This window comes from Gopherus evgoodei, chromosome 3 (genome assembly GCF_007399415.2).
Source record: "Gopherus evgoodei ecotype Sinaloan lineage chromosome 3, rGopEvg1_v1.p, whole genome shotgun sequence".
Lineage (NCBI taxonomy): Eukaryota > Metazoa > Chordata > Testudines > Testudinidae > Gopherus > Gopherus evgoodei.
The window spans coordinates 189,811,775-189,834,897 of NC_044324.1; the positions used below are offsets into that span (position 1 = coordinate 189,811,775).

Consider the following 23,123-nt stretch of genomic DNA (forward strand, 5'->3'; position numbering starts at 1 on the left):
TGGGGGAAACAATCATGTGATATAAAAGTTGGTAGCTATAAATAAAAAATATCTATTGAAAAGGGCTTTGTGATTATCTATGTTTCTGTTAGAAGGTCTGTGTGGCCCTTAAGATAAAAGTTTTTGATGAAGCATCTTGGTTTGTTTTCAAGGGGCTGTATGTCTTTTAAACAAAAAGTTTGTGTGAATCCAGCTCTTGTGTCTTTGTGTAAAGAGACCTAGGCTATGTCTACACTTGTCACTTAAAGTGCAAAATGTCCCTTTCTTGTGCTAAAACCGCGTGAGCGTCTACACCTGTTAATGACTTTTTGCAGTGAAACTCAGAAGTTTCACCACAAAAAGAAAACCTCCTTCATGAGAGGCACACAGTTCTTTCCGCTGATCTTTTTGCACTGTTGTGAAAGTGAAGACACATTCTACCAGTGTAAACACCTTTTGGCCTCCGGAGGATATCCCACAGTTCCAAAAGTGACCACTCTGGCCAGTATCTCCACTGCTCTGACGCCAGGTAAATGGACATCCTCCCCTCCCCCCGCAAGCCCCGGGAAGTTTGAAACTCCCTTTCCCTTTGCTTGTAGATGTGGCTGGAAAAGCAGCCAGATAGAAAGGGGGTTAAAAAAATGCCACGAAAGAAACAAGGAAGCAGTGGGGCTGCTGGGACATGAAGCAGGGCAGCATGGGGCACTGAGCAAGGACCAGAATGCCTTCCACTCACCCCCACCCCCTTCCCACAAGACCTATCCAGAGAGATGCACTGAGGGATAGCTGCCCTCGAGCGCTGCTCTCATGGACGATGGAAGGGCTGGTAGTGTGAACACTCTGACGCCTGAGGAATCACGTGAATACACAAACCAGCGCTTTTCTTTCATTGGTTCCCTGTCACTGGTGAAACTTACAGCACAGAAACTCTGCAAGTGTAGACATACCCCTACTTGCAGCAGAAAGCTGAAATGTGTGTAGTCAAATCCTGAGTGGGATGGGGGTATGGTCAAAAAACAAAAAAAAGTGTGATGTTTGAGACATGTTCAGGGGTGAAAGTAACTTACAGGACTTACTGGTACTGCCAGAGTCCTGAGGGGGGCGTGGCCTCATCTGGAAGAGGCGTGGCCTCAAGCAGAAGAGGCGGGGCCTCTCAAGATTTAAAGGCCCTGGGGCACCGGCTGTGGCTGGGACCGCAGGGCCTTTAAATCAACCAGGGGCTCCCAGCTGAAGAGGTGACTGGGAGTCCACTGGGGCTCAGGGGCAAATTAAAGGGCCCAGGCCTACGGCTGCCGGGGGGAACCCTGAGCTTTGCTGGGCTGGGAGCCGCGGGTGGGATTCAAAGGGCTTTAGGCTGCCCGTGGCCGCGGGGATCCCTGAGCCCTTTAAATCCCGGCCCCAGTCCGGCCGCCAGAACTGCGGGCAAGATTTAAAGGGCTCTGGGCTGCCTGCAGCAGTGGGGAGCTCTGAGCCCTTTAAATCCCAGCCCCAGCCTGGCCACCGGAGCCACAGCTGGGAGTTAAAGGGCAGTCCAGAGCCCTTTAAATCCCCGCCGTGGAAGCCGGTGTGGTCTGGCGCGGCGTACTGGCTCTTGCCAGTACGCTGTACTGGACTGTACCAGCTTACTTTCACCTTTGGACATGTTTCTGCATACAAACAGAGCTGAGCATTTAAGCAGACCCCCACTGAAATAGCAGGAGTAACTCTATTGGCGTCAATAGAGATTGACTTAGATGTGATTATCCACCTTTGTTTCCATCTGGGTTAAAGGTATTAATGATCAGGTTTGATGGATGTACACCCACAGTAAGGGAGGCAGGTGGGTGGGGATGATGAGTGCTGATTTATATTAAATGAACTAAACCAGGAGTTTGTCGACGCTGTTGGACAGTTAAAAAAAACCTCAGGAGTTTGTTGAACACTATGGGCCAGTCTTTCTAGCAATCCACAGTCATTAAAAGTTTAAAATAATATATTTACAAATTAAACAAGAGTCTAACACAAAACTGAAATGTTTCAAGGGTTCACAACCCTCCACCATACTTTTATATAATAAGCATTTGCAGTAAGAACCATCAATCATTTAAAAGCTCTGGGTATTTGTAGTGTGGTCATGCTACATCCATTTTATTTCAGAACAAACCAAAACTTTAAGCATGAAAGAAACATGTTTAAAACAAAACACAAACTCCTTAAGACATTCATTGACAGCTGCAAGGTTCCCTGCTCAGGAGACTCATAGAATATCAGGATTGGTAGGGATCTCAGGAGGTCATCTAATTCAACACCCTGCTCAAAGCAGGACCAATCCCTAGAGAGATTTTTGCCCCAAGCGGCCCCTTCTCAAGGATTGAGCTCACAACCCTGGATTTAGTGGGCCAATGCTCAAACCACTGAGCTATCCCTCCTCCCTGAGAAGAGAGAGACAGTAGTATTAAGAATATCTGTGTGTGTTGATTTTACTGTTTAATATTATAATAAAATGCTACAGTGCCCTTGTTTTTTCATTGAAAAAGGAAAATTTATTTTAATGAAGTTTTAGTCAAAAGCATCCCAGTTGTGCAGAGAATTTAATTTTCACCTCAGACCACAAAAAGGAATGTTTGGGGGGGGTGCCTAAATTCCTTAAGTATCTATTAATTAAGACTTTTAGTGATCAAATCAACTTGCTAATTACAGACATTGAAGTTTGTTTGAAACAAAGAGGTAGGATGATATAATCCCCCTCCTTCTGGTGGGGAGAGGGAAGACTGTCCTCTTATAACAGAAACTATCTTGAACAAAATAGCTGCTGCTGGACTGCAAGATGAGGTATGTTGCTTGTTTTTAACTCTGAAAATATATCTTATAAAACGTTACTCTTTGTCCATGTTGTCCTTACTAATACTGATACCTGTCCTTATTGCAGTGTGATCTGTTTAGCATGGAAATAGCAACCTCAAGCTGTATTTCACCAGGGCAAGGTAAAACCCCATTTTTAATTACAGTTGTGCTTAATACTGTTTAATAAAAAACAACTGGTATTAAACAGGTTGTATAAGAGTTGGATGCATTTGGGGAATAATATTAACTAAAATTGTGTTTGTTCTTTAACCCAAAGTCCCAAATACACATGGGGCGAAAACAGAATAACCATGTGCAGCACCCCTTTACTCTATGATGGAAGGTAAATTTCTGGAATTGGTTTTTAAATGAGTGTGTTTTAAAATGGTTTTAAAAGTTGGTTTTAAAGTTTAAATTGTGAGTTAGGGGCCTGTGCATGACATAGGTGTGGATTTATTGAAAAGTACTTTGTTGCAAACTGTCAGTTTGGTGTGTTTAAAACTATGGGAGGTGGGGTCTAGTCTGTGCAAAATGAATTTCAAAATAGTTTAGAAGAAGATGGTTGTAATGTATAAATTGTTGTTGGTAAGTTAGGCGCCTGTGCAAGACATAGTGGTGGTATGTGTGGGAGGATTAAAAAATATTTTGTTGGAGTGTTTAAAGCTGTCACGGGGCTAGTACAACCCATCACCCCGGGGGTGGGGCAAGGGTGTGGTAGCCCTGCAGTTAATATGGTTGCGCTCAGCCTCAGGGCTGCATGGTCCAGTGGCCAGCCCCACTAGGGAAGCACTTGTCTGCAGGGAAGTAAGCCCTAATGGCCAAAGTCAATAGGTCATCCCAAGGTGGCAGGGAAGTGCAGCCCTATGGCCAGAGTTGATAGAGGGGGGCTTTGATGGGCCACTCCCTATAGAAGGGGGGGTAGCCAGGTAGGGGGACCCAAGCCCTCCCTGCTCCACTGGGTCCCCAAAGTTGGCCAGGAATCCACCCATACCACGCTGACTGCTGCAGGGACACTGGCTAGTCCCTCCCTGGCAACTTTCTACCATGACTCCTGCAGCTGAAGTCAGGGTGTCTTTGGGGACTCAGAGTGCCTCAGGTGGTGGCTGTAATCTCCCTAGGGTATCCACAGATACCTGGGTGCCTGTCTGTGCCTCGGCATGTGCTGCTCCTTTGATCTGGGTACCTAGCTGCTCCTCAGCTGGAGCCAGCAAGGTGTATCCTTCCTCTTTAGCAGTCAGCCCAGATTTAGCTAGGCTGCTCCCTTTTATGGTGCAGAATCAGTTGCAGCATGCCCAGCAAAATCAAGGGGCATGGCTTCTGCTGCTAAGAGTGCTTCCTTAACTCCTTCCACTCCAGTGAGGGGCCAGTACACCCTGTCACACATCTTTCCCCTCAAGAGGGCACCTGTCTGGTATCCTTCCTTGTCCTCCTCCCTACCATACCTTGAAAAGATGTCTGCATTGGCGTGTGCTTTACCTGGTCAACGGAAGACGTGGAAATCATATGGCTGCAGGGAGAGGTACCAATGCATGATCTGGGCATTGGTGTCTTTCATGCTATTAAGCCAGCAAAGGGGAGTGTGGTCTGTAATTAGCTGGAAGGGGTTCACCAGTAAGTAATAATGCAGGGTCTCCACTGCCCATTTCACAGCTAGTGTCTCTTTCTCGATAGTCAAATATCAGGTCTCCCTGGGGAATACTCTCTGGTTTAGATATAGGACCAGGCATTCTTCACCATCAGCTTGTTGGGAGACAACAGCCCTGAGTCCCATTTCTGAGGCATCTGTCTGTAGAATGAAGGGCCTCATAAAGTCTTGGTTGGTTAAAACTGGCTCCTGGGCTAGCCATTCCTTCTGTGTTAGGAAGGTTGTCTCGCATCTCTCAGACCAACGGTCTTTCTGTGGTTATGAGTTCTTGGTCACGTCTGAAAGAGCTAGCATTATGAAATTGGATACGAACAGGTGGTAATACCCCGCCAGTCCTAGTAACTTCCTCACTTGCCTCTTTATCATGGTGGCAGGCCTGTCTTTTAGGGCTTGCACTTTATCTACTGGGGCCTCAGCTTGCCACTGTCCATTGTATACCCTAGGTATGTCACCTCTTATTGACCAAGGTGACATTTGACCAGGTTTGTTGTGAGCCCGGCCTCTTTTAGGGCTCCTAACACATTGGCAATGTGCCAGAGATGGTCCTCCCAGTTTGTGCTATATATCATGTGTCATCAATACATGCCACAGCATACTGGTCATGAGGCTGCAGGATGGAATTCATTAGCTTCTGGAGGGTGGCAGCCTGAAAGGTATCATCGTGAAGTGAAACAGACCGAATGGTGTTGGGAAGGCCATATTTGCCCAAGAGTTTGGCATAATGGCTATTTGCCAGTACCCCTTTGTCAGATCGAGCATGGACAGGACTGTAGCCCCTCGTAGCCTAAGAGATCCTCCACCCACAGGATGGGGTATGCATCAAAGCGTGAGATGGCGTTGACTTTCCAAAAGTCGATACAAAAGTGTCTAGTCTCATCTGGCTTCAGGACCAGGACAATCAGGATACACCATTCATTCCTTGATTCTTCCACTACCCCCAGCTCCAGCATGGTATCTAATTCCCTCTGGACAGCCTTCCACATCTTCCTCCAGAGGGGTTGGTGGCCCAGTAAGGTGGCTATATGGTAGTGCATGACTTATGTCCACCCAAGGCACACAGATAAGATTTCTGGAAAGGCCTACAAGACCTGCTGTAGCTGTACCTTCTGCTCAGGGCTTAGCTTGGTGCCCATTGTGGCCAGCCCTGACTCTAGGGGTCCATCGACCAGAGGTCCCAGTTCAGGCGCCAGAGGGAAAGGCATAATGAGCAAGCCCTTCCTGGCCTTCCATACCTTCAGCAGGTTAACATGGTATATGCGTGTCTCTTTCTGTTACCCCGGTAATCAGATCTCATAGTCTACCTGTCCCACACATCTGGTGACCTCGTAGGATCCCTGCCACTTGGCCATCATTTTGGACTCGTGGGAGGGTAACAAGAGTAGGACTCTATCTCCCGGCTCGACCTTGCAGAGTTTGGCCCCCTTGTTGTAGTGCTGTTTTTGTATGTGTTGAGTCTGTAAAAGATTCCTTTGGGTGAAAGTCCCTAGAGTATGGAGTCGCTCATGCAGTTGCAACACATAGCAGACCACCCGCGTGACCCAGGTCTCTTGCTCCTCCCAATTCTCCCGAATGAGGTTGAGGATGCCATAGAGTTGACACCCATAGAGAAGCTTGAAGGGGAAGAAGCCAGTTGATGCATGGGGTACCTCCCATATGACAAAACAGCAGGGCCAGGAGCAACCTGTTCTAGTGTCGGGGGTCATCTTCCACAAACTTAGTTGGCAATCATGGGCCATGACCGAGACCAGAGCTGCTCACTTGGGGCTGATGATTACAATAAAGGGGAAATGCCAAAGGATCACAGTGCTCACTCCCCAGGATGTCGGGGAGGGAAATGAGTGTGGTACAGCTATGCTTCTGCAGGGTGTAGTTGAGCTTCTGCTACAATAAACCAAGCCGTAACTGAAGACTCCAGTCTCTATGTGTTCCTGTGTGTGTCCGTTGGTCATGTCTGAAGACATAGGATACCCAACAGGTTCCTCCCTCTGCTCCCGGACTAAGTCCCTGCTGGTCTCCAGTTGTGTCAGGGCATCCTCTATGGAGATCTCTGCCCAGGGTGGTGGTCTGTCTGGGGCCACAGAGGGGTCAGAAGGGCTCTCCCCTGGGTCAGAATCTGCTGATCGGCCAAGTAGCCCTCTGCACAGGGTTGCTACCTTGTCCCCACCCAGGTTTCACTGCCTGTGGCCCCTTAGGAGCTCCTTGAACCAAGGCCAGTTGTTCCCCAGGATCACAGGATATGCTAATCTGTGGATGACCCCAACCTGGAGGACCGCATCATGTGGGGTAATCTCCAGTTTAACCCTAGCCGTGGGGTAGAGCTGTATGTCCCCATGGATGCACTGCAACTGTATCTCCTTCCCTGTGGGCTTGGGGTTAGGTACCACACCATCTTGGATGAGGGTCTGGCTGCATCTGGTGTCCACCAGGGCCAGCATTGGGGTCCCATTTATGCTTACAAGGACCACTAGTTTCTCTGGGCCCTTCCTGTGGGCTTGGGGGTTGGCCACTCATATTTTGCCATAACTACAATCCAGGTATGGGCAATCTTGGCAAAAGTGTCCCTCTTACCCACACTCATAGAACCGGTCCCCAGCCTCCCCCTGTGGGTACACCCATCCAAGGTTTGGAGTAGGCGCTGTGTTCTCCCCAGTTCATTGCGGCAAGAGCTCCCTTCAGCTGGACCATCCTTCTCCTTTCAGTGTTGCTGGCTTGGGGGATCGTGGCTCCGGGGTTTCTGCCACCAGGTAGTCTTCCATTAATTCGACAGCTTCAGCGAGGGTCACTGGCCAATGCTGCTGGACCCACTCCTTCCCTTTGCTGGGAACTATCTGGGTGAATTGCTTGGGGATCATTGTTTTGGTCACTTGGGCCCCCGAATGTTTCTTGGAGTTTAGTCACCACCAGGTATAGTCCCAGAGACACTGAGCCACCACCGTTGGCCTGCCCCCAGGAGGGTACCATTCCCGGTGGAAATGCTGGTTGTAGGTCTCAGGGCTGATGACTGTCTGGTCCAAGACCACGGCCTTTCCCTTCCAGTATTCTAGGGCATTCAGTGTGTCCACACTGCGGTATGCGCACTGAGCTGGACCTGTCAAGTAGGGGGCCAGCAGGTTGGCCGAGTGTTTGGGAGGCCATCATGCAGCATTGGCTACCCTCTCAAAAGTCATTAGAAAGGCCTCTGGGTCATCTCCAGGCCTAATCTCTGTAAATCGTACCGTGAGGTTGGCGAGGAGCATTCCTGCATCTGCTCCCACCAAGCCAGGGAGATGGGCCCCTCCAGGCCACAACAATTGTGCCATTTACTGTACCAACTGCTCCTGCTGAGTCTGGTGCTGGTTGGCCAGTTCACACATCAGCTGTTGCTTCTGGGCAGTGATCTGCTGTATCAGCTGTGCTTGGCATTGCTGCTGCTGGGTTGTCTGTAGTTGTTGGTGCTCTAACAACCACTTCAATAATTTGTTGGTCTCCATCTTGCTTCGCAGTGGTTAACAGGCAAAGGGAACTCTAAGCTTGCTTCAGGCAGTCCCCCCTCACTCAGGGCCTTTTAGCAGGTCCCAACTGTTACCCATGTTCTCCACCACATGTCACAAGGCCAGTACACCCAGTCACCCTGGGGGTGAGGCAAGGGCATGGTAGCCCCGTGGCTAAGTTAATATGGTCGTGCTCAGCCTCAGGGCTGCGTGGTCCAATGGCTGGCACCACTAGGGCTTCACTTGTCTGGAGTGTGGCCTAATGGTCCCTCAGTCCAGGTACCTAGCTGCTGCTTGGCTGGAGCCAGCGAGGTACATCCTTCCTCTTTGGCTGTCAGCACAGACTGAGCTAGGCTACTCCCTTTTATACTGCAGCAGCAGTTGGAGCAGGCCCAGCAGGGCTGAAGTGGCGTGGCTTCTGCTGTTAAGAGTGCTACCTTAATCTCTTCTGCTCCAGTGCAGGGCTAGTATCCTGTCACAAAAGCATTGGGGTTTTTACTCTGCAAAATGTTTTTTGTTTGTGTTTTAAAATGGTTAAAGTTGTTGGTGATTTAGGTGCCTATGTTAGAGATAAGTGTGGGATTCTTGAAGGGTTTTGAGTGTTTTAAACTATTGGTGTTTTTACTCTGCAACATGTAAAAAATTTTAAATGGGTTGTTTGTTATTTAATTAGTTTTAATGTTTAAATTAGTTGGTGATTTAGGGGGGCCTATCCAAGACATAGTTATGAGGGGGCTTAAAGTATTTTATTGCACACTTTGTTTTGGTGTGTATGGTGGAAACAAGTGCTTATATTAAAAATCTCTAGGTTTTGGAAAAACACTAGTGGTAGAAATAAACCAAAACCTGTATGTTTTTTAAATCTATGACTTTCTTTAAATAGAAAAACCACCCTAAAGAGTATTTTATTTGTAAATGTTTACAGGATCATTTTCATGCATTTTATAATAATGTTGTCTGCTCCACAGTATGGTCAAAGCATGAGAGATCGTTAGACCAAAGGGTAAACAAGATCAAAAGAAAGAGACAGCTGAAAAGGAAAATTCACCAGCATCAAGAGCTGACAGATGGAAGAAGCCAGTAAATATATTTTGCTTATTTGTTTGGTTGTTTATGAAGTTTTGTATTTTAAGCAAATACATAGGTGTGAGTGAGAAAGATTGGAAAATTAAGTTTTGTGTGGGTTTTGTGAATTTTTAAAAATGTTTATTTGACACTAAATTGGAAGATCTCTGTTTTCCTAATCAGGCCTGGGCAACTCACTTGATGATGCCATAGTTAGAGCTACAGGGACATCTCCAGTGGAACCACCAAAGAACCAGGAATCTTCTCTGAGACCTTTAACAATGAAGAGTGCAGACTTAGCATCCAAAGCTCAGATACGTCAAACCCAAGGACAAAACAAAAGTCTCTGGTAAAAAGCAACAACACAAACACAGTTCCTCAGTGGTCAACACCGCACAAGGCCCTGAGAAAACTGAGTGAAAACACACACATTCACAACCCAGAGCACATGCTTTAGGGGTTGTGAATAAAAAAAACGAGGACTGAAAGCTCCTGCATTATGAAATATCTAAAAATTATTACAAACTATTTTCCCATCTCAATAAGCTAGGCATATCTCTTCGGCATTCCAAAGAGATTTGGAAAAAATATGACACTTTGTTCAGAAAGCTGGGTGTTGTATCCTCAGGATTTCTAAAAGAAAGGATGACTAGAAACTACATCAAAAATGAAAAAGCTCTTTTGGGTAACTTTGAAAAATAGTTCAGTTTTCCCGAGGTTGGTTCTGAGCAGGCACGACTAGTTGTGGACAGAACATGCATCTGAAGAAGTGGGTATTCACCCACGAAAGCTCATGCTCCAAAACGTCTGTTAGCCTATAAGGTGCCTCAGGATTCTTTGCTGCTTTTACAGATCCAGACTAACACAGCTACCCCTCTGATAGTTGTGGACAGGAGCTCAGGTAAAAGAGGCATCCTCAAGGGTACACATCAGCTGAGGTGTAAACAAAAGGGGGGACAGAATTTGGGGGATAAACAGACATCTGCCAAAAAGTTAGGATGAGGGTTGTTGTAAATTTTTTCTAAAAGGCTAAAGAGGTGATGAGGAGAAAAACAAAACAAAACGAGATGCCCCCTAGTGGAGGCTCTCAAACTGGCATTCCTGAGAATGGAGAGGTGGAATCTGACTCTGGGTTCCTGCGAGCCGGTAGTGACTCTCACATAGATTCTGATTTAGAAAATTGCCCAGAAGAATCTCTTGATGGGTCCCCATCTGCTCCTGATAATCCTTCTGATGGCCTCTTGGAGGCTGACTCTAATTAGCATCTGATATAGAAAATGCACCTGCTGGTTCTATAGAGGAACTCCCAAATAACCCTGTAAAAGCAGATGAGGACCCACAAACAGACATGTATATGGAACAAGTGAGAAGTTGGCAACAGGAATTACCTCGATTTAGGGGGTTAGGTGTATTGTGAGGAATTGAGTTTTGTCAGCTTGGCAGGTCGTTGAAGCCATACATAAGGGAATACAGCTAGTTTTTGATGGCATTAACAGTGGGCTGTTACATTCTTGCATGTTTAGAGAGTCATAATTTAACCAATTCTTTATTTTCGGTAAGAAAAACTAGGGATGACCTATCTCCTGCAGATATTTTAAATCAAGCCTCTAAGCTGTTACAGAGTAATAGAGAAATGCATGTTGATGGGACGTTACACTTCATTGATGATCAGGTGGCAAGAGCAAACAGGACAAATGCCAAGTTTTGCCAAAAAAATCAGGATGGCTGGGACAGGACCTAAAAAAGGGACTGTCCCAGTTGAAATGGGATGTATGATCACCCTCAGCTGAAGTGTCCTAGCTGTAGACTGTATTGTTGAGCCAAAGAATGCCTAGACAGGCATGTAGACTGTGCATCAAAAAAACAACAACCTCAAATGCCTGTCTACATTAGACTGACACTTATCACATTAAAATTTTAGACAAGGGTTACAGATGCAAATTTTATACAGGTTACAGGTGCATTTTATAAACTCCGTAAACTTCTTGCCCATGAAGCTTAGGAAGCTCGTGCAGGCGATGGGGTTTGAAGGTGCAAATGGATGCACTGTAAGCAGTGTCAGGGTTTGAATACTGATGATGTAGACAGCCACCTATGTTTTACGGACAGCATTAGAAAGCCCAAATAATCAGAAGAGTATATTTTTTACGATTTTGTATGAATGTAGGAGAGGGGGTTATGAGTGTTTAATTGCATTTTTGCTATGTTCCTAAAGCCAGAAAAATCCTGGAAATTTAAGGGCCGTGAGTGTCTTTCTACCTTTGTTACGATGTTTATCACCAAAAGGTTCCAGGACTACACATTAATAGCACACAATTCCAAAAGTTATGATGTGTACTTTGTCATTAGACAGTTATTGAAGGAAAAGATGTGCACAGAACTGATAACTCAAAGTAGTAAGCTAATGTGTATGGAAGTTAAAGCCCTGGGTGTTCATTTTATAAACTCCATAAACTTCTTGCCCATGAAGCTTAGGAAGCTCATGCAGGCGATGGGGTTTGAAGATTGCAAAGGGTATTTCCCACATGTTTTTAACACTTTAGAAAACCAAAATGACATGAGGCCAATGCTGGGGGTGGAGCACTATGGTGTCAACAGCATGATGCCTGGGCAGAAAGTAGAATTTCTCAACTGGTATTGGGACAACCAATAGGAGACATTTGACTTGAAGAAAGAACATGTGTATTATTGTCAGTGGGATGTCAAAGTTTTGAGATGAGCCTGTATCCTGTACAGAGAAGTGATCATGAAAATGACAGAGATGGGAGATATTGCAGAGAGAGACCCTGATAAATTCATAGAGGTAAATTGTGTATAGATCATTTTGGGTACATAAAGCTGGCATCTGTCTATGTGACAAAGTACAGGTTTATATTTTTACAGTCTAACATGGTAGACCTTCTATCTCTGGACAACTATCACAGGCAGAAAAAGAGATATTCGAAACCAGCCATTCAGTGGCTGTTTACCACTCACAAAGAAAATATACAAACATAGCATGCGTTACGGGGTGGGGAATTACAGGTAGGCCCCTATTTGCTAGATGGTTGCGCTGTCGTTGACTGGGTACGCATGGTCTTTAACAGGTGTTTTTCTTCACAGCTGTTTCACCGGTTATCATGAAAAAGCACAGAATCCTAGGATGGGGACAACTTTCAGGTTTCTTTATTACAAGATGCAACTCAAGACCAACTGTCTGAAAAGACTAGGGTATGTAGTTAGGACCCTCTGAGAGCATGAGTAGGAGACAATAGTAGAAACAGACAGGAAGCCTGCAGATTTCTTAAACAAAGCACAGTTGCCTCAGTCTTGGTGCCTAGTGATGCTCTTTTTGCAGGGAGGACTAACATTATCCACCTATATTACAAACCTAAGCCCAGTGAAGAAATCCACTATTACGATTTTACCAGCCTGTACCCTTTCGTAAACAAAAATCAAGGAAGACCCAATTGGACACCCCAATACAGTTCATGACAAATTTGGACCCCTCACAAATTATTTTGGATTTGCGAAAGTTAAAGGGTATCCCATGAGGCCTCTTTCTCCAATGTTATCTGTCAGAGCGGGTGGCAAACTTGTGTTCCCGCTCTGCCAAACTTCTGCCGAAACCGAGCAGCAGGAGATGTGCGCCCATACTGATGAGGAGAGAGTAATCCTGGGGACTTGGTGCACAGTGGAATTGAACATGGCTGTAGCAAAGGCATATGCGATGGCAAAAATCTACAAAATCTGGAATTTTGAAGAAAAGCTTGACAAACTCTTTTCAGAGTACATAAAATTACACCTCCATCAGAAACAAGAGGCTTCAGAGTATCCCAGCTGGTGCACGGATGAAGAAAAACAAAATAAGTATGTTAATGATTTCTACTGGAAAGAAGGTGTGCATTTACGCCAGCATGAGATCTCGGTGAACCCCGCTAAGCACCAAATCACTAAACTGTTTTTAAATGCTCTCTGGGGTAAATTCGGCCAAAGAACAAAGCTACCCAATACTAGCATTGAGAGACACTGACGAACTCTTTCAGTCCCTGTTTTTCCCCCCCAATTATGAGGTTTCATCCTGCAGGTTTGTCAATGATGAAACAGCGTGCGTGTGTTGGAAGCACGCGAAAGACCGGTACTCTGTTTCTGGCAATACCAATGTCTTCGTAGCCTGTTTCATCACCGCTTACTTAGAACTATACAACCTGCTAGACAGGCTGCAAGAGTGGTGCCTGTACCATGACACTAACTCAGTGATATTCAAGAAGAGGGAGAGTGACTGAAACCCCTCTCGGGGGGATTATTTAGGGGACCTCAAATGTGAGATCCCGCCAGATCAACACCTCACCGAGTTTGCGTTAGACGGTTCAAAAATGTTCTGGTACAAGCTATCGGGAGGAAAAGCCTATATGAAAGTCAAAGGGATTAGCCTGAACATAGCAAACTGGGAAAAGATTAACTTTGACAGTTTGAAAGATCCAGTCCTGGACTATAGAACAGACCTGAGAGAGAACACCCCAAAAACAATAGAGGTGCAAACATAAGGACCAGACATCAGCGGCAAATACAGACAAAGACCCTTAAGAAAACACAAAGTTGTTTACAACAAGAGGGGCCTTTAAAGAAGCCCTATGGCTTTTGAAAATGGATACATAGTGGAAATACCTCTTTTCTGTAATTCTCAAAGGGCCTAGAAACTGTGGAAAAAAGTTACTTTATAAGAAATGTGTTGTCAGTTATGCCCGAGAACATTATGTGCTGTTACAGTTGCTGGCAACCTCTGTATAAAAGCTGCTTGGTAAATATCCCTTTATTAATTTTGTGGGGGGCTGCCTTGAAGATTTTGACTATGACTGGCTATTTCCTACCCATACAAATAAATGTGATTATTGTAGATGTTCTGATGAACTCTGCTTGTGAAAGCAATAAAATTGAGAAAGCCTTTACCAAGTACGTGCACCACAGGAACCTGAGCATTATGTATATAGTTCAGAACATAGTTTGTCGGGGGGGGGGAAAGAGTTGCATTATTAACCTAAATGCAAAGTACGTGGTTCTGTTAAAAAAAACCCAGGGATAAATTACAAATCACTATGCTCGCTGGGCAAATGTACCCCGGAAAAGCACAATTCTTTCTGGAAGCTTTTGAGGATGCTACCAAAAGACTTTATGGCTGCCTGGTGGTGGATTTAAATGCTCCACAGCAGAGGCTTACAGACTAAGAACCGGTCTTTTCTCTTCAGATTGGCCATCAGTTTATATTTTGAAAAGAACAACAGTTGGGTATAAAAAGAGATGAATTATCAGCAGGTCCTTTTTAACAGCCAGGGTTGCCAACCAAAAGCATGTCCAGCTGCACGAAGAGAAACCTGGTCCTTTTAAAATTACTCAGCAAATCATCTCTGCAGCAAAGGAACACAGTATAGCCTTTGGCCTCTGACGATTTAGTAGTGGCCATCTCAGAAATAGCACTCAATACCTTAAAAGGAAACGTACCTTTCACACAGAATCAAGAGCCCATGCTGAAAGAGACTCATGTTTATAAAAAAAACAGGAGTACTTGGGGCACCTTAGAGACTAACAAATTAATTTGAGGATAAGCGCTCATGGGCTACAGCCCACTTCATCGGATGCATAGACTGGATCCGATGAAGTGGGCTGTAGCCCATGAAAACTTATGCTCAAATAAATGTTAGTCTCTAAGGTGCCCCAAGTACTCTTGTTCTTTTTGTGGATACAAACTAACACAGCTGCTACTCTGAAACCTGTAATAAAAGGGTCTCTCTCAAAAGAAAGAAGCATCCGGTGAAGCAGTCTGGGGAGTTTATTGGACCTCTTAAGTTTTGTTATCTCTCTGATAACAGGACTTTTGACTAATTAATAATGGAGTATGAAGGGAAAAAGAAAAATGTACCTGGTGCCCAGCTGCCAATTGGAGCAATTAAGGGCTCCCCCTCCAGTGAAGGAAAAATATTAGAATGACCGTGACTCGCTTACTGGATGCTGAAATGAAGTCTGTTCTTCAAAGAACTGATTTAGCTGAATACGAAAAGGCTAAACTTTATGGCATTGTGCTTCAAATGTACCCAACATACTTGAGGCAGAGCGATGCAGATAAAGGGAAAATAAGTCTGTTTCTCCCAGAACAGGAATGCAGCATGACTGCCAAACCTCCAGAAACACCAAAGACCTCTGAATGTGTTGCTCAGGAGGTGCTGGATAATGTGAATAAATGTTATAAGAAAAATGCATTAGTATTGCTCAATAAGCTGGACCAGGATAAAAATCTCTTTGTAGAATGAGAAAGGGGATTGTTTGTACAAAGGATCAGTGGTTTATGGTTCTTAACATGCTTGACTTAGTCAGGGCCATCACCCAGATGCACTCTGTTCCTAGCAGACACATACCTAAAGGATGGGATGTGATTACGAATGCCATGTCTTATAGTGAAAGACTCAAGGAGCTCAATCTGTTTAGCTTAACGAAGAGAAGGTTAATGGTAACTTGATTACAATCTATGAGTACCTACATGAGGAACAAGTATTTGATAGTGAGCTCTCCAATCTAGCAAACAAAGGTATAATAATCCAGTGGCTGGAAATTGAAATTAAAGACAAATTCAGACTGAAAATAAGGCATCAATTTTTAACAGGGAGAGAAATTAACCACTGGAACAATTTATCAAGATTGTGATGGATTGTCCATCACTAGCCATTTTAAAATCAAGATTGAGATTTTTCTAAAAGCTCTGCTCTAGGAATTATTTTGGAGAAGTTCTGTGGCCTGTGTTATTCAGGAGGACAGACTAGATGATCACAATGATCTCTTTGGGCCTTGGAATCTGTGAATGTATAAAGGGCAATATAGAATTTTTACAGTCAGAAGGAAAGGTTATTCTTTCCTCTCCTATTTCCAGGAACTGCATATTCAATACATTCTTTAACTACAATAATAGATGCTGTAATTGACTGCAGTGTTGCCATGACTACTGTGATACACCAATCCCCCTGATGCCCAGTACTGTGTTGCGCATACCATGAGCTCTGAGACAAGCAATGTAGAAGCTCCAGGCACTAGGCTAGTCTTTAGCCATTGGTGGGCTCCCATTAACATTCACCAGTTTCAGATATGTAACCCAGAATTATTTTACTAGGCCTGGAAAAAGTGAAGGAATCAAGTTCTCTTGGCATAAAGATTTCAGCAGATCAAACCAGTTCCTGGTATAGCTTCTACGGTAGTAAAGTAGAGGCATAGAGAGATAAAGTCTCATTGTAACCCACATGCTGTCCTCCTGCCAGCAGCCCACTGCCTGGGGTGGCTACTGCTGGCTTTCTGCCAACAAGAGTTATCACCTTCCAGTCCCACCCCAAAGCTACCTGCTGCTCAGCCTTCACTCCACAGCCAGCTCCCAATCCAATGCTGCCTCTGACCTTATGCTCCGACTCACATAGCCTACAGCTTTCTGCCTAGTATGGTCCCCCCGATCTCTGGATAGTGCTACCATTCCCTATTTACTTGGGATTATGGAGCCCTCTACTGGCTGGATATTGAACTGGATAGTAGCGTTTTCCACTGGTTACATTCTTTTTCTCCAGTTCACAAGGGGAGGTATCGAGTAATGAGCCAGTAGATTCAATATAGAGATCCCAACAAACAAAAGCCAGTTCTGTTGCTCTGTTACTCCAATGCATCTCCCACTGAAGTCAATGGGAGATGCATCTTTGTGGCTGAGAACAAAATCTGGCCCTATATTTCCCAACAAATTTGTAAACATGCTTAAGGTAGTAGGAGCGGTAAAACAAAGATACTTACTGAGATGTGACAAGGTCAAATATTTCTATATTTCTGCTATTGCAGGGATTAGCAGAATCAATGCTAACATTCACTACACTGGGAAATAAACCTACAGTAATAACAGAGGCGTTGATATTAATTGGCAATACAAATTAGAACCATCTTTGGCCTTAGTTTAGGGTGGTTAGCCCATAAGTACAGTGATTTATTATTGTAGTCGTTGTAATGAATACTCAACTCTACTGAAGGGATTTACAGAGCATCTTGCAAGCCGCGGGTTAAGGGGCATGGCCAGGGGCAGGAGGGTTATATCAGTGTTTTGGAGGTAGGACTATTCTGATGAGATGTCACTCACGACCAGCAGGAGGCACCACAGTGGTGTCTTGCCCACTGTCACCTCTGTTCCTGGACACATATCACTCCCAGGACCATGGCATCCTCTTCAGTGACACTGCCCTCGGGCTGTCCTGCACTAGATTCACCCCTTCTGGGGGGGACCTGCAGTCCACTGTCCAGCCACTCCTTTCAGCAGTTCCAGCACCCTCTTGGCCTTTACATCAGGGCCACAGATCTCCACAGCCCACCAGGAGCTGCCTGTAGCCCTCTGGATCGCTGTCTGCAGCATTGCTTGGTCCAGGGTGCTTACTACCCTCCACCTGCAAGCAGAGCTGGTGATTCCATTTAGGCAACCTAGGCAGTCGCCTAGGGCACCAGGATTTGGGAGGGTGCCAGACTGCTCCAGTGGACCTCCCACAGGCGTGCCTGCGGACAGTCCGCTGGTCCCGGGGCTCTGGTGGAGCATCTGCAGGCACGCCTGCGGCAGGTCCACCGGAGCTGCGGGACCAGCGGACCGTCCGCAGGGACGTCTGCGGCAGGTCCACTGGAGCCACGGGACCAGCACACTGTCCGCAGGAACGCCTGCGGGAGATCCACCGGAGCCACAGGACCGGCGAGCTGGCCCTGCGCCTAGGGCGCCAAAATCCCTGGTGCCGCTCCTGCCTGCAAGGCAGCCACTGCTCTTCCCTTCTCAAGCTCCAGAGGCTAGCTCACCCTGCTCTGTTCTGCAGCCCCAAGTGGCTGCTCCTATAAGCCCTTCTGTGATTTACTGCCTCCTGTACAGCCTCCCTAGAGCTACTTTAAACCCCTTTTCTGCCAGTGTGGGGTAAATGCCCCATCACAACCATACTGTTGGGTCCAAAATTTGGACCCACGACACTTCAGTATTGGTCTGCCTTTAATTATAAATTGATTTGTTAATTTATTCTGTCTAAATGGGGAGAAAGGTAGTGACCTGCCCTAAGGGAATTGCCAGGAAGTTTGTCTGACCCGTAGAGGACTCCCCAGAGCAGGCTAATACTGCTAACCCTTGAAAGGGCATGAATACAGCCCTCCACTCAGAGGATTGTCATACAAGCAGTAGTTCTTTGAAAACAAAGTCTTATTTATTGGGATAAAATTATGTGATTACAGTACATTCAGTAAAGCAAGACAGAACAGTACAGTATATAATAGGCAGTAAGGCACAGTTTCATTACTTTTAAAGATTATACATTCAATTTACCCAGAAGACTCTGAGACAATTAAGAAACACAGTAAAAGAACTAAAAAAGAACCACCGTGGCTTAACAATACGTAAAAGAAGCAGTGAGAGATTAAAAAGACTTCCTTTAAAAAGTGCAAGTCAAATCCTAGTGAGGCAAATAGAAAGGAGCATAAGCACTGCCAAATTAAGTGCAAGAATGTAATAAGAAATGCCAAAGAGGAGTTTGAAGAACAGCTAGCCAAAAACTCCCAAGATAATAACAAAATGTTTTTTAAGTACATCAGAAGCAGGAGGCCTGCTAAACAACCAGTGGGGCCCCTTGATGATCGAGATACAAAAGGAATGCTTAAAGACGATAAAATCATTGCAGAGAAACTAAATGGATTCTTTGCTTCAGTCTTCATGACTGAGGGATGTTAGGGAGATTTCCAATCCTGAACCAGCTTTTGTAGGTGACAAATCTGAGGAACTGTCACAGACTGAAGTGTCACTAGAGGAGGTTTTGGAATTAATTGATAAACTTAACATTAACAAGTCACCGGGACCAGATGGCATTTACCCAAGAGTTCTGAAAGAATTCAAATGTGAAGTTGTGGAGCTATTAACTAAAGTTTGTAACCTGTCCTTTAAATCGACTTCTGTACCCAATGACTGGAAGTTAGCTAATGTAACACCAATATTTAAAAAGGGCTCTAGAGATGATCCCAGCAATTACAGACCAGTAAGTCTAATATCAGTACTGGGCAAATTAGTCAAAACAATAGTTAAGAATGAAATGGTCAGATACATAGAAAAACAAACTGTTGAGCAATAGTCAACATGGTTTCTGTAAAAGGAAATCGTGTTTTACTAATCTATTAGAGTTCTCTGAAGGGGTCAACAAACATGCGGACAAGAGGGATCCAGTGGACGTAGTGTACTTAGATTTCCACAAAGCCTTTGACAAGGTCCCTCACCAAAGGCTCTTACTTAAATTAAGCTGTCATGGGGTAAAAGGGAAGGTCCTTTTCAAGGAAACAAAGGGTAGGAATTAATGGTAAAGTCTCAGAATGGAGAGAGGTAACTAGTGGTGTTCCCCAAGGGTCAGTCCTCAGACCAATCCTATTCAACTTTTTCATAAATGATCTGGAGAAAGGGGTAAACAGTGAGGTGGCAAAGTTTGCAGATGATACTAAACTGCTTAAGATAGTTAAGACCAAAGCAGATGTGACGAACTTCAAAAATATCTCACAAAACTAAGTGATTGGGCAACAAAATGGCAAATGAAATTTAATGTGGATAAATGTAAAGTAATGCACATTGGAAAAAATAACCCCAACTATACATACAATATGAAGGGGGCTAATTTAGCTCCAGCAAGGCAGGAAAAAGATCTTGGAGTCATCGTGGATAGTTCTCTGAAGATGTCCATGCAGCGCGCAGAGGCAGTCAAAAAAAGCAAACAGGATGTTAGGAATCATTAAAAAGGGAATAGAGAATAAGACAGAGAATATACTATTGCTCTTAAATAAATCGATGGTACACCCACATCTCAAATACTGTGTACAGATGTGGTCTCTTCATCTCAAAAAAGATATACTGGCACTAGAAAAGGTTCAGAAAAGGGCAACTAAAATGATGAGAGGTTTGGAATGGGTCCCATATGGGGAGAGATTAAAGAGGCTAGCACTCTTCAGCTTGGAAAAGAGGAGACTAAGGGGGGATATGATAGAGGTATATAAAATCATGAGTGATGTGGAGAAAGTGGATAAGGAAAAGTTATTTATTTGTTCCCATAATACAAGAACTGGGGTCACCAAATGAAATTAATAGGCAGCAGGTTTAAAACAAATACAAGGAAGTTCTTCTTCACGCAGCACACAGGCAACTTGTGGAACTCCTTACCTGAGGAGGTTGTGAAGGCTAGGACTATAACAGCATTTAAAAGAGAACTGGATAAATTCATGGTGGTGAAGTCTATTAATGGCTATTAGCCAGGATGGGTAAGGAATGGTGTCCCTAGCCTCTGTTTGTTAGAGTGTGGAGCTGGGTGGCAGGAGAGAGATCACTTGATCATTGCCTGTTAGGTCCACTTCCTCTGGGGCACCTGGCTTTGGCCACTGTCGGTAGACAGATACTGGGCTAGATGGACCTTTGGTCTGACCTGGTACAGCTGTTCTTATGTTGTGAGTTGGTACACATTACCCTTCTTCATACACATGCATAGGGCCTCTAGTACAATATACTCATGCATATGTATAAAACAGCATTACAATAGAACATTAAAATTACCATTTCATGAGTGGTGATCAGACAGTCACAAAATGGGGTGAGATAGAACACATTCAGAAATAGGCATTCAGGTTTATTTACAGGCACACTCAGTCATTTCTTGAGAATCATCATAAAAATTAAAAAGAACAAGAGTACTTGTGGCACCTTAGAGACTAACAAATTTATTTCAGCATGAGCTATCGTGAGCTACAGCCCACTTCATCGGATGCATAGAATGGAACACACAGACAGGAGATATTTATACATACAGAGAACATGAAAAGATGGAAGTACGCATACCAACAGGAAGAGTCTAATCAATTGAGATGAGCTATCGTCAGCAGGGGAAAAAAACTTTTGAAGGGATAATTAAGATGACCCATAGAAGGTGTGAGGAGAACTTAACATAGGGAAATAGATTCAATTAGTGTAATGACCCAGCCATTCCCAGTCTCTGTTAAGGCCTGAGTTAATTGTGTCTAATTTGCATATTAATTCGAGTTCAGCAGTCTCTCTTTGGAGTCTGTTTTTGAAGTTTTTTTGTTGCAAAACTGCCACTTTCAAGTCTGTCACTGAGTGGTTAGAGAGGTTGAAGTGTTCTCCCATTGGTTTTTGAATGTTATGATTCCTGATGTCAGATTTGTGTCCATTTATTTTTTTGCGAAGCGACTGTCCGGTTTGGCCAATGTACATGGCAGAGGGGCATTGCTGGCACATGATGGCATATATCACGTTGGTAGATGTGCAGGTGAATGAACCCCTGATGGCGTGGCTGATGTGATTAGGTCCTATGATGGTGTCACTTGAATCGATATGTGGACAGAGCTGGCATCGGGCTTTGTTGCAAGGATAGGTTCCTGGGTTAGTGTTTATGTTGTATGTTGTGTGGCTGCTGGTGAGTATTTTTTTCAGGTTGGGAGGCTGTCTATAAGCGAGGACTGGCCTGTCTTCCAGGATCTGTGAGAGTGAGGGATCATCTTTAAGGATAAGTTGTAGATCTTTGATGATGTGCTGGAGAGGTTTTAGTTGGGGGCTGTAGATGATGGCTAGTGGCGTCCTGTTATTTTCTTTGTTGGGCCTGTCCTGTAGTAGGTGGCCTCTGGGTACTCTTCGGGCTCTGTCAATCTGTTTTTTTACTTCAGCAGGTGGGTATTGTAGTTTTAAGAATGCTTGGTAGAGATCTTGTAGGTGTTTATCTCTGTCTGAGGGATTGGAGCAAATACGGTTAAACTTACACTCTTTCAACAATTCCTCTGAATCATTTAGGGTCCTTCTGCTTTGTCAAATATGCTGCTGCTCTTTAGTCTTCTCTTCTCTTTTCTATCCTCTTCTCTTCTCGTTCATCCATTCATTTGTCTGTCTATACACACACAAATCCTGCATCGGGCCAGACTTATATTTAGTTTCTGGCCTCCTTTGATTGGTTGACCTTACAAGCGGAGAGCTCCCTGTATGGGTGGCAACCCATTCAGCTAATCAGAGTTGCCCTTACATCATAGCTACTGCACTTTCTGCCCCTCCCTGCAGGTGTTTTGAGTCATTCTCCTGAACTTTGTTCAACTCCTGTTTCTGACTTGCTATTGCAATTTAGTCTGTGTCCTCCATCTTGGGAATTCTTAATAGAAAATAATAGCGGTGGCCATGCTGGATTTTTAACTACAAACTAACATTAATCATAATTTATCTAAAGCTCCAAATTTAAACCTAACTCCAGTTTTATGCAAGTTTTATGCATGACACTGTCACCATCTTTGTTAATCTGATTGAGGAAAGTGAATTTTTCAGCAATTTAAACCTCTCCAAGGGTTTTCCTTGCAGATGCATTCATATACTTCTGTCCTGGGTGCTGCCAGTTGTCACATAGGACTAGAGCAATTAAGAAAAACTCCTTGTATCAATACTGCCCAGCTATTCTGATCAGCTGTAGATGACGGAGCTGCTCAGAGGCTTCCCAGGCAGGAAGTTAGATTAAGTTACATGGGGAGTTGTACTGGCCCCTAACTAGCCCAGAATACTGGGAACACAAAGGTGATTTAAAGCTGTGCAGCACACAATCACATTCTATGGATCAAAACTTACTTTCCATACTCTTCCTATTGGTGCTCTTGAGATTTGGTTTCCCTTCATTTGTATTGACCAGAGCAGGTCAAACAGAAAATAATGTATTTGATTTTCTTTGATAGCAGCAAAGTCAGGAAAGAATTTCCTACCTTTCCAAGTGGCATTTGGCTATGGGTAAAGAATGTTAAAGCTTCTGAGAGTAGCACCTAAAGCCAGCTACAATCTGACTGATTATCTTGGCATTAGCATGGCCAGTGGTTTGTTGCACATGTCTGACTTTGAAGGTTCATTGTTTTAGGATCAACCTGGACGCTGTGATCAAAATGGAGGTGGGGTCTGTTGCCCTCTCATTTATCAAGATTTTACAGTATTTGAAATAAGTATGGTGGACAAGGGATACAACAATGCCACACTAATTTCTGACTACTTTTTTCTATCTATTTAAAGGATAACATAAAGCAATCTGGCACTAGTCTGTTAGGCTTTCAGACACTACTTTTGTTTCAAT

At 44.5% G+C, this 23,123-nt stretch overlaps 1 long non-coding RNA gene across 2 annotated transcripts; it reads left to right on the forward strand.

The window, feature by feature from the left end:
* The first annotated feature begins 2,374 nt into the window (after window positions 1–2,374).
* On the forward strand, window positions 2,375–13,924 carry LOC115649110. Of its 2 annotated transcripts, XR_003999763.1 has the most exons (5): window positions 2,375–2,942; window positions 3,080–3,145; window positions 8,886–8,997; window positions 9,166–9,331; window positions 12,085–13,924. It is a non-coding gene; the product is annotated as an uncharacterized LOC115649110 (long non-coding RNA). The 2 variants fall into 2 exon arrangements; XR_003999764.1 differs by lacking the exon at window positions 3,080–3,145 and having other exon boundaries at window positions 12,085–13,923.
* Window positions 13,925–23,123: the final 9,199 nt, after the last annotated feature.